The sequence below is a fragment of the Macrobrachium nipponense genome, chromosome 40 (assembly GCF_015104395.2).
Source record: "Macrobrachium nipponense isolate FS-2020 chromosome 40, ASM1510439v2, whole genome shotgun sequence".
Taxonomy (NCBI): Eukaryota; Metazoa; Arthropoda; class Malacostraca; order Decapoda; family Palaemonidae; genus Macrobrachium; species Macrobrachium nipponense.
The window spans coordinates 25,666,343-25,678,672 of record NC_061101.1 but is presented as its reverse complement, the minus strand read 5'-3'; positions in this window follow the sequence as shown (position 1 = coordinate 25,678,672).

Genomic DNA, 12,330 nt, shown 5'->3' with positions numbered 1-12,330 from the left:
GCCAGTTGTTCCGATACGTAATACAAACCTCGGTCCTTTAACAATAGGAAGTAGCTAGCGGCAGCTGGAACGGTCGTAAGCTTCGAACAAGATGGGGAGAACGGTAGTTAACTGCTTGTCCGATCGTCGCGCGCCGCGCGGGAGGTAAACAAACCACTTTTGCTTTCGGCCGTGTGGGAAGGACGTGTTCGCCATCGCTCTGCCCGCTTTGTCGTTTGCTTTGAGTTTGAGTATTTGTTTCTCTTTCTGTATAAATCAGGAGTGATTGTAAGTACTTTTGGACAATTCTATGATCTTGCAATGAGTGAATTGGAAGAAATGGAAATATCACCGCGCCCTCCAGTCGCCCGTAGAGTGTGTCCCGGGCTGGAGGGGCGTAGATGTGGAGGGTTCAGGTCATTCGTTGACGTGGACCCCCACGAGGTTTGTACTCGTTGCCGGGGGCGAGAGTGCTCCCGCAACGAACCTTGTGTTACATGTATGAATTGGTCCGAGGCGCAGTGGGTGCTGTACGAGGGCAGGAAGAGACTTAGGCCGGCCAAGAAAGTCATCGGAAAGTCCAGTGACTCCTTTGGTGACGGACACTTCGTCCTCTTTCCTGCCTCCCGGCCAGCCCCTACGGTTCGCGCCTTCCCCTGCGGGGGGGTAGCGGAGTCCTTTTCCTCTCTCGATCCGTCCGAGTGTGGAGGATTGGGCGCCCGCTACCCGGACGTACAGCTGTACTCGGGTCTTCCGTTCCGCTCTGGGGGGGGTGTTTCGCCCCCCAGGCGCGAGGAAGCCCCTCCAAACTAACCCGACTATTGCTTCCGCAGGTGTGCCATCAGCGAAGGACGACTTGGGACAGGTGTGGGATGTCGCTGGGACTGCAGGGAGTGCCCAGCATCCAGGGGTTTGCTTCAGCGGTTGGCGGGGTCGGCGGTGGTCACTCATGGTGCGGTGACCACCACTACTACCACAATAACGACACCAGCGTATGAGATGCCACCACATCTGGTATAATACGCCCCATATAATGTCGGTGACACCCACGGTGGCTATACAAAAACCCATTGCTGCCGTGCCAAAGAGGACGGTGCCACCACCACCTGGATTTTTTTCCTTTGCCGACCCGCCCCGGGGACTTCCGCTGCCCAAAGAGTACCCCCCTGGACCTGCCGCCAGTGCCACGGATGACGGTGACTGTCGACAGGACGCCTGGCTCTCCCGTGGTACCTGCCGTGCCTGCCGTACCTGTGCCGTTCCAGCTACTCTTTCCCTTTCAGATCGGCCTGCACATTCCCTTTCAGATGTTCCTGCCGTTCCTGCTGTTCCCGGACCTGTTCCTGTTGTTCCTGCTGCTGGTGTTGCTGTCACAGTCTCAGGTCTTTCCGGACAGGTGCAGTCGGGCCCTGTTGCTTCGGCAACTGCCCCGCCGGCTCCCTCCTGATGGAAGACCTGACGTCTGTTCTGCGGAGCCTGGCGAAGAAGAAGAGGAAGAGGAAGAAGGTGTCGTCGTCGTCTTCATCGTCTTCTGCTGCCTCTCCTTCCCCTTCGACTTCTAAGGCTAATAAGGCTAAACAGCCGAAGAAGAAGAAGGCTGCCTCCTCCCCCCCTAAGAAGACTCCTTCGGGATCTTCTAAGGGCCCGGCTCGCTCAGGCGAGCTGGGGAGCTCTTCTGCTGTGCCCTCCTCCTGTTCCCTTCGGAACGGGGGCCGTCGGCTTCTTCTGCAAAGAAGAAGTCGAACGGGGACCAGAGGTGCACCAGCCTCGGCTGGTGCGTCCTCACCTGGTGCTAGCGGTTCTGCCGCTAAACCAGGTTCCGTCTCGGCCGCTTCTCGGTTCGCGAGAAGACCGAGGTGGACGCTCTTCCAAAGAGGACCGTCCAGCCAAAGTTTTGACGTCCGAGCTCGCTCGCCGTCAAGACAGCGGCGCGGAGCAGAAGACTGGCGAGAGTCGTGCACACGACTCTCGCCAGGCCAGTGGACGCTCTCGCAGCGATCAACTGGCTGCTCGGCTGACGTGACGGTCGCTGACCGGCCACGGGTTGAGGCGAGGAAGGAGTCCCCACGGCCGCCGGTACCAGCCACGGCTGGTACCAGCGGTTTGACGCGCCGAGAAGACGCTGGCCGGTCTCGACGCGAAAGGGAGCCTAGCAGGTCACCCGTCCGCCGCTCCCGATGGGACCGGGGGGGCGGAGACGGTGACCAGCGGCAGCTCGCCTGACGCTAGAGATCGGTCTCGCGTTCTCAGCCGAGCCAATCGCCCCAGGCGAGCGGCAACGCTAGGCCTGCTGCTCGACCGTCACCGCGGGTTGACGATCAGCAGCAGCCCTCCACGCACGCTGGTCCTGCCAGCGAGCGAGGGGGGAGCGTCAGGTCTGCCTCCCCTCCCGTACCTTCAACCTCCTCGGGCTATACCGGGAGGAGCGAGGTACCGAGGAGCGATCACGAGAGGTGCGCCGCTCGTGACCCAGCTATGACGCCGTACGGGCTCAGGCACGGTCTTAGGACCGACCAGGACGTACGCGCAAGTAGTTGGAGGCGACCGTCAGGGGTCTGTCGCTGTTCCTCCTTCTGAAGGAGGAGTATCGAGGGATATGCTCTTGCTGGAGGGACTGGACGGTCCTACTCCACAAGACGCTGTAACGCCTGAGATACAGAGGAACTTCGCAGAGGTCATTAAGCTGATGCGTCTGCATAATGACCTTGCGGAAGGATCGCCGCTACCACCAGCAGAGCCCACGTCCCGGCTCGAATCATTTTGGGGTGGTCCCAAGAGGGAGCCCAAAATGATGATGGGGTTGCCACGATCAGAGCTTGCGGACTCGGTCCTGGATCAGGTGGAGAATCTCGTCTCAGGACGGGAGGACTCGCTAAAATCCGGACGGTCCTCTAAGCTGCTTCCTCCCTCCTCTACAGCGGCAGAGGCGATTCTACGTGCCTTCGGAAGACCCGATACTGCCGAAACAGGTTAACCCGGAGTTAGCAGGCTGACTCCAGGTGTGTCCCTGCAGCAGCTCCTGTCGGAGAACCTATGGTTCTCGCAGCAGGAGGCACTTGCCCTGGAATCTACCGCTATGGCAGCATTCCAGCAGTTTCCTGGTTGGATTTGTGGTCCCTCACAATATCCAAAGTAGCGGCCGGCTCTGGGAGTTCTGCTCTCGAAGACGACGCTTCGTTTCAGGAGACTGTGCCAGTCTGGAGGAAGAGCAATCTCTAACCTCGCCCATCAGACTGCTAACCTGTGGGCCAACTTGGTTCTTCGACGTAGGGACGCAGTCCTTACCCGAGTGACCAAGGGGGCCGGGCGTGAGGCGGCACTCGGGCTACGAAATGGACCTCTTAGGAGTTCCCCAGCTCTCTTTCCTGGAGAGATGGTGGACGCTGCGGTGGAACGGCGGCGCACTGACGAGAGTGACCGCTTAGTCCACCAGGCAGTCTCGAAGGTTTCTGGGCAATCTCGAGTAACTGCGGCCAAACCAAAGAGCTTGGCTAGCGCTTCCACGGCGGCGAAGACGGTTGCACGTACCAAACCCCGTGTGAAGACTCCAGTTGTTTCAACTTCTGCTAAAGGAGGCCGCAACCAGCCCTCCTCCCAGCCCTCCTTTCCCACCCGAGGAGGTGCTGGAAAAAGAAGTCGAAACGAGGAGGGAAACGCTAGGGACGGCGGCTTCCCCCTCACCTGCTGCCGGAAGTGGGGGGGTGCCTAGCGAGCCATTGGGCGACTTGGCAGCGCTACGGCGCCGAGAACTGGATAGTAGACGTCCTTCGGGAGGGATATCTACTACCCTTCGAGTCTCGGCCCCCCCTCATCTCCAAAACCGGTCCATCTACAGACCTATGTCCGGGGATCAGCAAAGGACAACGCTCTTCGACAGGAGATCAAGACCATGCTGGCGAAACGAGCTGTAGAAATCGTGGAGGACCAGTCACCGGGCTTTTACAGCCGCCTCTTCCTAGTGGAGCGAAGGCATCGGGGGGCTGGCGTCCGGTGATAGACCTCTCTCCCCTGAACCGCTTCGTTCGCACGACGCGGTTCACGATGGAGTCGGCACGCTCAGTGCTCGACTCGATCATGGGGGAACGATTTCATTTCATGCTTTCAGTGGACCTGAAGGACGCGTATTTCAAATACCCCATCCATCAGTCCTCCAGAAAGTACCTCCGCTTCAATCTTCGACGGGACGGTGTACCAATTCAGGGGCACTTTGTTTCGGTCTCTCAACCGCCCCACAGGTGTTCACGCGAGTGTTCACTCTGGTGTCGGCTTGGGCCCATTCGAACAACGGGATACGTCTTCTGAGGTATCTCGACGATTGGCTAGTCCTGGCGAGCTCCCGCTCGCAGTTGCTACAGGACAGATCGACTCCTCAAGTTTTGTCGCGATCTGGGGATCGTGATAAACTACGAGAAGTCCGACCTCGAACCCAAGCAGAAGATGAGGTACCTGGGTATGCTGATAGACACGGTAGCAGGGCAAGTCTTTCCCGCAGACTTGGCGTATCAGCAAATTCAGGGAGGCAGCCGGCCGGTTCCTGTCTCGGCAGGAACAGGCAGCACAGCAATGGCAAGTCGTGATCGGCCATCGCTGTCGTCACTCGAGAAGTTAGTCCCTCACGGGCGTCTTCACACCTGCGGTCTCTCCAGTGGAGGCTAAGGGAGAGTTGGTCTCAGGCCAAGGATCCTCCTTACTTTCCCGTGGCTATCACGGACAAGGTGAGGCAGGACCTAGCCTGGTGGCTCGAACGACAAGAACCTCTTGAAAGAGGAGTGGCCCAATACGCACTCCCCCCCCGGAGATGCTTCTGTTCTCAGACGCATCGACCGAGGGATGGGCGCACACCTGGAGGAGTTGCTGACTCAGTGTGTGGGGACCATCACGAGAAGCACCTTCACATCAATGTCCTGGAACTCAAGGCGGCGTTCAACGCTCTCCAACAAGAGTTTCGGGACCGCTTGGTGGGACACTCAGTGGTGTTGATGTGCGACAACACCACAGTAGTGGCATATGTCAACAAGCAGGGGGGGCTAGTGTCTCTTCCGCTCCATCAGTTGACGGTGCAGGTGCACGAGTGGGCCACGGCTCACTCGATAGAGCTGTCAGCACGCTACATTCCAGGCAAGAGGAATGTAGTAGCAGACAAGCTCAGCCGTCGGGATCAGGTGATAGACCGAATGGTCTCTACACCAAGATGTGGCGGAAAGGCTCTTCAACCTGTGGGGGCGACCGGTCGTAGACCTGTTCGCCACCCGGCACAACAGAAAACTTCAGGTTTTCTTTTCAGCTGTGCCGGACCCATGGGCAGCTGCAGAGGACGCTCTCCAACACCCCTGGGACAACCTCTTCGCTTACGCCTTTCCTCCCTTCTGTCTGATTCGGAAAGTGATCAGTCGAGCGCTGGTCACTCCCAATCTCAGAATGATCCTGGTGGCTCCCAAACGACCACAAGCCGTTTGGTATCCGGACCTGCTGGCTCTTCTAGCGGACGCACCGAGAGAGCTACCCACTTGGCACAACCTTCTAGCCCAGCCACACGTAGAACGGTACCACCACAAGCAGTCCAGTCCCTTCAACTCACGGCTGGCTGTTATCCACCATCTCTTGCGAACGAGAGGCTTTTCTCGTAGCGCAGCAACAGAGATGGCTGGACACGTCCGACAGTCCTCTGCAGCTGTGTACCAGGGGAAGTGGGCCGTCTTCTGTGGTTGGTGTCGTAGACAGGGTCTGTCTCCTCTCAGAGCCACTCTTCAGCAGGTAGCGGATTTCCTCGTGTTTCTTCGCCGAGAGAAGCTCCTCTCAGTACCCACAGTTAAGGGATATAGAGCCGCCCTGGCTCTCGTCCTAAAACTGAGGGGACTGGACATCTCGAATTCGTTCGAGATATCCTTGCTAATGAGGAGCTTCGAAAGGTCTTGCCCACCCAGGGAACTCAGGCCCCCTGCGTGGGATGTGACTCTCGTACTTAGGAGTTTGACTCGAAGACCCTTCGAGCCACTCCGAGAGTCGTCAGACAGGGATCTGACCCTCAAGACCCTCTTCTTGCTGGCCCTGGCATCGGCGAAGAGAGTAGGGGAACTACATGGCCTTTCTTATGATGTTAAACATACCAGAGGCTGGGGATCTGTGACGCTCGATTTCGTCCCGAACTTCGTAGCTAAGACTCAGAATCCGTCGATCCCTGACGACAGGTTCGAGTCTTTCACGATCCCCTCCCTCCTGGACTTCACCGATAACGATGCGGATGAGATGCTGCTTTGTCCTGTGAGGGCGCTACGGCGCTATCTGAAGAGAACTCGACATCTCAGGCCTGAGTGTCGACGCCTCTTCGTTAGCACTGGGGTCACCAAGAAAGAAGTCTCCAAGAACACGCTTTCTTTCTGGCTGCGTGAGGTGATCAGGAGAGCGTACGAAAGCTGATGGTAGCGACGACATCCGTACGCTCCGTCCGAGAGCCCACGAAGTCAGAGGTATCGGACCCTCCTTAGCGTTCCGTAAGAACTTCTCCGTGGCGCAGGTCCTGAAGGCAGGTGTCTGGGCCAACCAGACCACCTTCACGTCCTTCTACCTTCGGGTATTGCCCACAAGTCCTTGGATACCTTTTTCCTTTCGGACCTGTGGGTGCTGCTCAACACGTTGTGTAAGCTTACCCAGCACCCGAGCAGGCAGAACAGCCATCGATTCCTGGTCTGACTGGGAGAATGAATGCGTGAATGAGAGAGTGACTGGCTTCTCTTCACCATCTTTTTCTACCTCTACCTGTGGGCAGAGGGATACAGGTCGTTACCTTGCTGGAAGGGAGTCAGATGCAGGTAAGCTATTCAACAGAGCTCCATCCTATCTCTTTAACTAGAGATAGGAGTAAATATCCACCACTTTCTCCAACAAGGGGGTGGGGGAGAAAGTGGATGCCAACATGAGACAACCCATTACTTTACATTTGCTCATGTAAAGGAAAAAGTTCTTACAATGCTGGTACGAAGAGATACGCTTGCCTCTCTCTTAGTACTCGGCCCAGAGGTCTGACCATTGATCCTGCGGTGCACACCCCCGATCAATCGGACAGAGGCTTGGATCCCTCCCTCGCTCTTACGACCAGGGAGGCATTCCAGGGATGGACGAACACCAGTCTGTTCATCAAAAAGACTCAGATTCCTCCCACCAAGAAGTGAGTCTTCCTATTGTTAAAGGACCGAGGGTTTGTATTACATATCGGAACAAATGACAATTTGTCGAAAATTGCATTTTTCCTAACTATACAAACCTGAGGTCCTTTAACATATAGTCCCTCCTCATGCCACCCCTCACTCTGCGTATTTTGCATGGGCCAAAAGCAAAAGTGATTTGTTTACCTCCCAGCCGCGCGACGATCGGACAAGCAGTTAACTACCGTTCTCCCCTTGTTCGAAGCTTACGACCGTTCCAGCTGCCGCTAGCTACTTCCTATTGTTAAAGGACCTCAGGTTTGTATAGTTAGGAAAAATGCAATTTTCGACAAATTGTCATATTATAAGGCAGGAATCTGAAATCCTCCATGCCTCTCTAGACAGCTGGTATCTGAAAATGAGAACAAGGGATGATGCCTAACCAACTATATATGCTTTCAGTGAAACCTAGTTCAGTTGTTGAAGCTTGTTTAAACAGGTTAATGAATTGTTGGGAACTCATCCACTCACTTGGTAAATAGCTACACTTTTTCTTCAGCTGCCTCCTCTGCATATGTTTTGGAGAACCTCACATAGTTAAAGTTGCCGAAACTTTTCACTTTTGGTTTGGATGAATAAGACATTGGCATATTTGTTTGCTCTAGTGGTGGTGGCTATTGATCACAATTCTTTTTGTAGTGCTTAAATAAGTAGAGGTGCTTGCTGTTCCTGAATTTCTTGATCCCTTAACAGTGGTGTATGGGTTAGGAGGAAATTGAAGAAGGTTCCATGGGGACATTATCACCACCTCTTCCCTGTTTTGTACCTGCCTTGACGTTTATTTATTCTACTGGAATGGTATAGGCTTGTTTTCCCCATGCACAGGAAAGAGGGAACATGTAATCATTTGACTGGACTGGTGCTCTTGCTAGTGTGATGTTGCTTCTGTTAACTCCACTGCTCAATTCTTTTTCTATTTTATTATTTAGACATCCCAAGAGAGGAAGGAGCAGCTGCAGACATTTTGGCCATCTCTTGGCATTTTGGGGAGCCTTCTCTTGATGCCTTACTATAATTTGGTTCAGGGAGATTATTGCTATTATTATTCAGAAGATGTCCCCAATCATAAGGGTCATTGACTTGAAATTCAAGCTTCAAAAGCATATGGTGTTCATTACAAAGAAGTAACAGAAGGTAAGGGAAACACAGAAAGAATAGATCACTTATTAAAAAAGAAGAAAAAAATTACTGACATGTTTAAATTATTAAAATACAAGGAGATCAGTTATGCATGTGAAAGATCTTTGTTAAAATACAACGTATGAAAAACTGACAAACAAGAAACCACCCATCGATAGACCCAGTCAAAACTGCTAACATATAAGGAAACAGAAGCCAACTGCCACAAACCAGACAAACAAGAAACCACCCATCGATAGACCCAGTCAAAACTGCTAACATATAAGGAAACAGAAGCCAACTGCCACAAACCACTCTATCTAACAGAGATAAGTCTGACAGAAGCAGACATCCATACCAGAGAACAGTTATTCTAATGAAGGAAGGAGAAATTACCTCAAACACGTTGCATTGACATTATCATTTGTTAATATATGAAGCCTATATACAATACCTAACTTTCCTGCACTGTTTGCTAACACTCACTAAATGTTTCTCGAAAGTTGGATGCAATTTAAAAGTTACACCTAGGATAGTTGAAGCTTCACTCTGTACAAGATCTGCTAATCAACAGTGATTTCGTTTTACTGCAGTTAGCCTCCTACCCCATCAACTAACCATTCACTAAACTGGTCCATATCACGAGAGAGACTAAGGGCAGCATCATTTCTCATAAGTGGAGATTTACTACAAGCACAATTGTTGCATCATCTGCATACTAAATAATCTTGTTTTCCAACCCAACACCATATCACTTGTATACACTAATAATACAGTGGACCAAGAACATTACCTTGTGGAACTCCATATGCAATAGGTGTTGGTTTGCTAAAGACCTCATCATCAGCAACTCGCTGCTGCCTACCTGTATGGAAATCTTGAGGGTCAGAGTTCCTGATGGCTACTAGAACTGTGCACGGCGTTTTCATCTTGATGATTTTGCCACCAAAAAGACCTGGCTGCAAAAACCTGGTGATTGATCATTCACGACCTCCCCGACTCCTTTTTCCATCATTTTGTCCACTTCTTTCTGGAGAGCCAGATCCTTCAGTGAGCTCTGAATGCAAGTTCTTAGATAGAAAGGATGCTCGGAGAGAGGAGGAAATCGAAGGGGAGTAGATATCCTACCTGCAGAACATCTACTACCCAGGTCTCCACTCTGTGCTGCTGCCAAGTTGCCCAATGCCTTGCCAGGCACCCCACACACCAATGGCATCAAGTGGGATGGGGCCCACTCAAGCCTTTTCCTCCTCTAGCTCTGCCTCTGCCTCTTCTCATGGGTTTGGCAGAATGAGGCTGTAAGGGATGCTGCTGAATTGTTATCTTGGCAGAAAAGGCCAGTGACCTCTACAAGGTGCAGTTGTGATTTGGGATTTCTTAGGTGCAGAATAAGAGGCAGCCTGAGGTCTAGGTCTGGCTACATTAGCATGTGAAGGGCCAGAAGACTTATTCACAGCTCGATGGACCAGACAGTCATTGTTGTCTGCTCTACATCTGTCGATTGCTGCCTCAACCTTAGGAAAACGTGGCAAAGATCCTAGAATGGTTCTGTTTCTCAGTTCTAAGGTAGAATCAGGGCCAACGAATCTGGAGATCTAAAGAAAGGGCAGTATCTCTTCTTTTCAATAAACAGTTCGCCCACATATTTGTTGTTGGTGAGCCAGATACGAGAAGGTCTTGCTACCAGACTGCAGTAGTCTCAGGAGGGTGGCATTCCCTTCAGTGTTGGTAGCCATGGCAGCCAAGGAAATCTTGCCTACTTTGTTGACCAAAGATTGAGCCATGAAACTGCCTGGAACACTGAAGACACTGTCAACTCCAATGAAGCTGACTCAGGGTTACATGAACTAAGTCCAGATCTACCTGTCTTGATTGTAACTCATGGTGAGGGGTTGCATACAAATGTCGATGCCGTGGAGAGGAGGGAGTATCTTAAATGACCAGCCAGATGATAGAGAAGTGTCCCGTCCAGTGGCAAGGGGTTTGACTTGATTGAGGACACTGTCAGCATGACAAGCCCAATGATGCTTTCGTCTTTCTTCTGGGACCCACAAGGGCTTCGAGACCTGAAGGAAAATTTGAACTGGTTGTCAACAGTTCTTGGTTATCTGCATTGAGAAGAAGGCCTTCTGCTTCCAAGTCACAAGACTCAATCAGGCCTGCCAAGCATAATAGCAGAATCACTTGCATCCTTGTTGGTTACTGGAGCATAGGAACGAACGTGGCCCAGGACTTTCTTGGGGATATGTCGTTGACTGAAGGAGCAGGGGCCCTGTCTTATCATGCCCCTGTCCAAGAGAATGAGAGGGTGGACCTTTTAGATGAAAGCTGTGGTTGAGTCTGCGACCATAAGGAACTCTCGTTATGTGGAGAATAGTCATGGCTGCATGAGCGGGACCGTGAGTTACATGGAGAGTAGTCATGGCCACTCGAGCGAGACTTAAGAGTGAAACATTCCTGATCACAAGAACGTTCCCTCAGGCATGCTATTGACTTCTTAATGGGAGCCTTGTCATCCTTCTTAACGGCTGTGGACTTAACCCTAGTTTCTTGAGCAGGACAAGTAGAAGACAACAAAATGACCATAACTTATTGAGGAAAAGCTCGATCTGTAGCTATACCACCCTTGGAGGGAACTTCTCTTGATGATTGCATTGCTGTACAAGAATCAGTGGACAGTGCTGCATCTCTCCTGGCCAGGAGGTGGTTGGCCCACAGGTTGGAGCTAAGGTGTGCCAGGTAAGAAATAGCCTTAGCCTCGAACTGTAATAGTTTAGTGAGAGAGGAAGAAGTAACCATACCTTCCTCAATCCTGGCTATCGCGGTGGACCACAAGTACAGCCAGGAGACTGTCTGGAAGATGGAAGCTGCAGTAGTCTCCATAGCTAAGATCTCTTGTGACAGAAAGGAAGGACCTTCAGACCTAACCTGTTCCTGAGTTAGGCCAGGCTTTAGACAGATCTCGTCCGGGTTAAGGTGACGAGGCATCAAATGAACTGTGTTAGTAGAATAGTACTTCCTATGCTGCATGAGAGGAGGAGGAAGAAACTTCGATGATCTACTAGAATGCAGAGAGCCATCTTGGTCCAACACCAAAGCGTTCATATGTTGCAGGATGGACCGAGTGTGACCTGACAAGAAGTTCTAGAGTCCTGTTTAGCACCCAGCAAGGCCTCTATCCCGTTGGAGTGATATTAGATTGAGCTTGTGCCCTACACTCAAGATTGTTGAGCTCACGAATGAGATCAACAACCTCTACGAACGAAAATATAAACTCGGGTGTCACCCTCCTCCTGCTTCAGCACAGGCGACCGATGACGTGAAGAAGATGGCTTGGCAGTGTCCTCCTCCTTCTGTAACATTACTGGTGAAGCTTCCTTAGGAAGCTCAACATTCTGGACAATATTGGTTGGTATAAGGTCTAAAACCTAAAGATCCTGAGACTGAAGGCTCTCGAAAACTCATCTTGCAACAATATTTGTACATGGTCCTGGCTCGAACAGTGTACAGGCTTGTGAGAAGAACCACGTACATGACCATGTAAAGGATCACGTACACGCAGGCCAGGCGAAACATGTACCTGGTTGCGGGAAGAATCACGCACGTGAACATGTGACGATTTGAGCACACGACTGTGAGACACCAACCGAGCAATGTCCCGAGACAAGGAACATCACCGAAGAGAGCTATCTGAAGGAGATGGACTCCTAAGGCTAAGGTCTCTTCCAGAACAAGAAGCACGTCCATAGGCCAGGGAAGCCTCACGTTTTCGACCCTCAGCCTCAGTCTTGCTGAGTGAAGAATCCTTAGATGAAGCTTGAGCCACCTTCACATCTGCAACCTTCGCTTGCACTGACAAACTGGTACAGGAACAGATAAAGAGTGGTCGTCCCTGATCTCGTCAACACGTATGCGCAGAGATGATTCACGTCTGCGTATGGAAGATGTTGAAACACTCTTATTGCTCTCAAGACTCACACTGTCACGAACATGTACGTGAGAGGGAGAGACACATCTGTGAAGGGAAGAC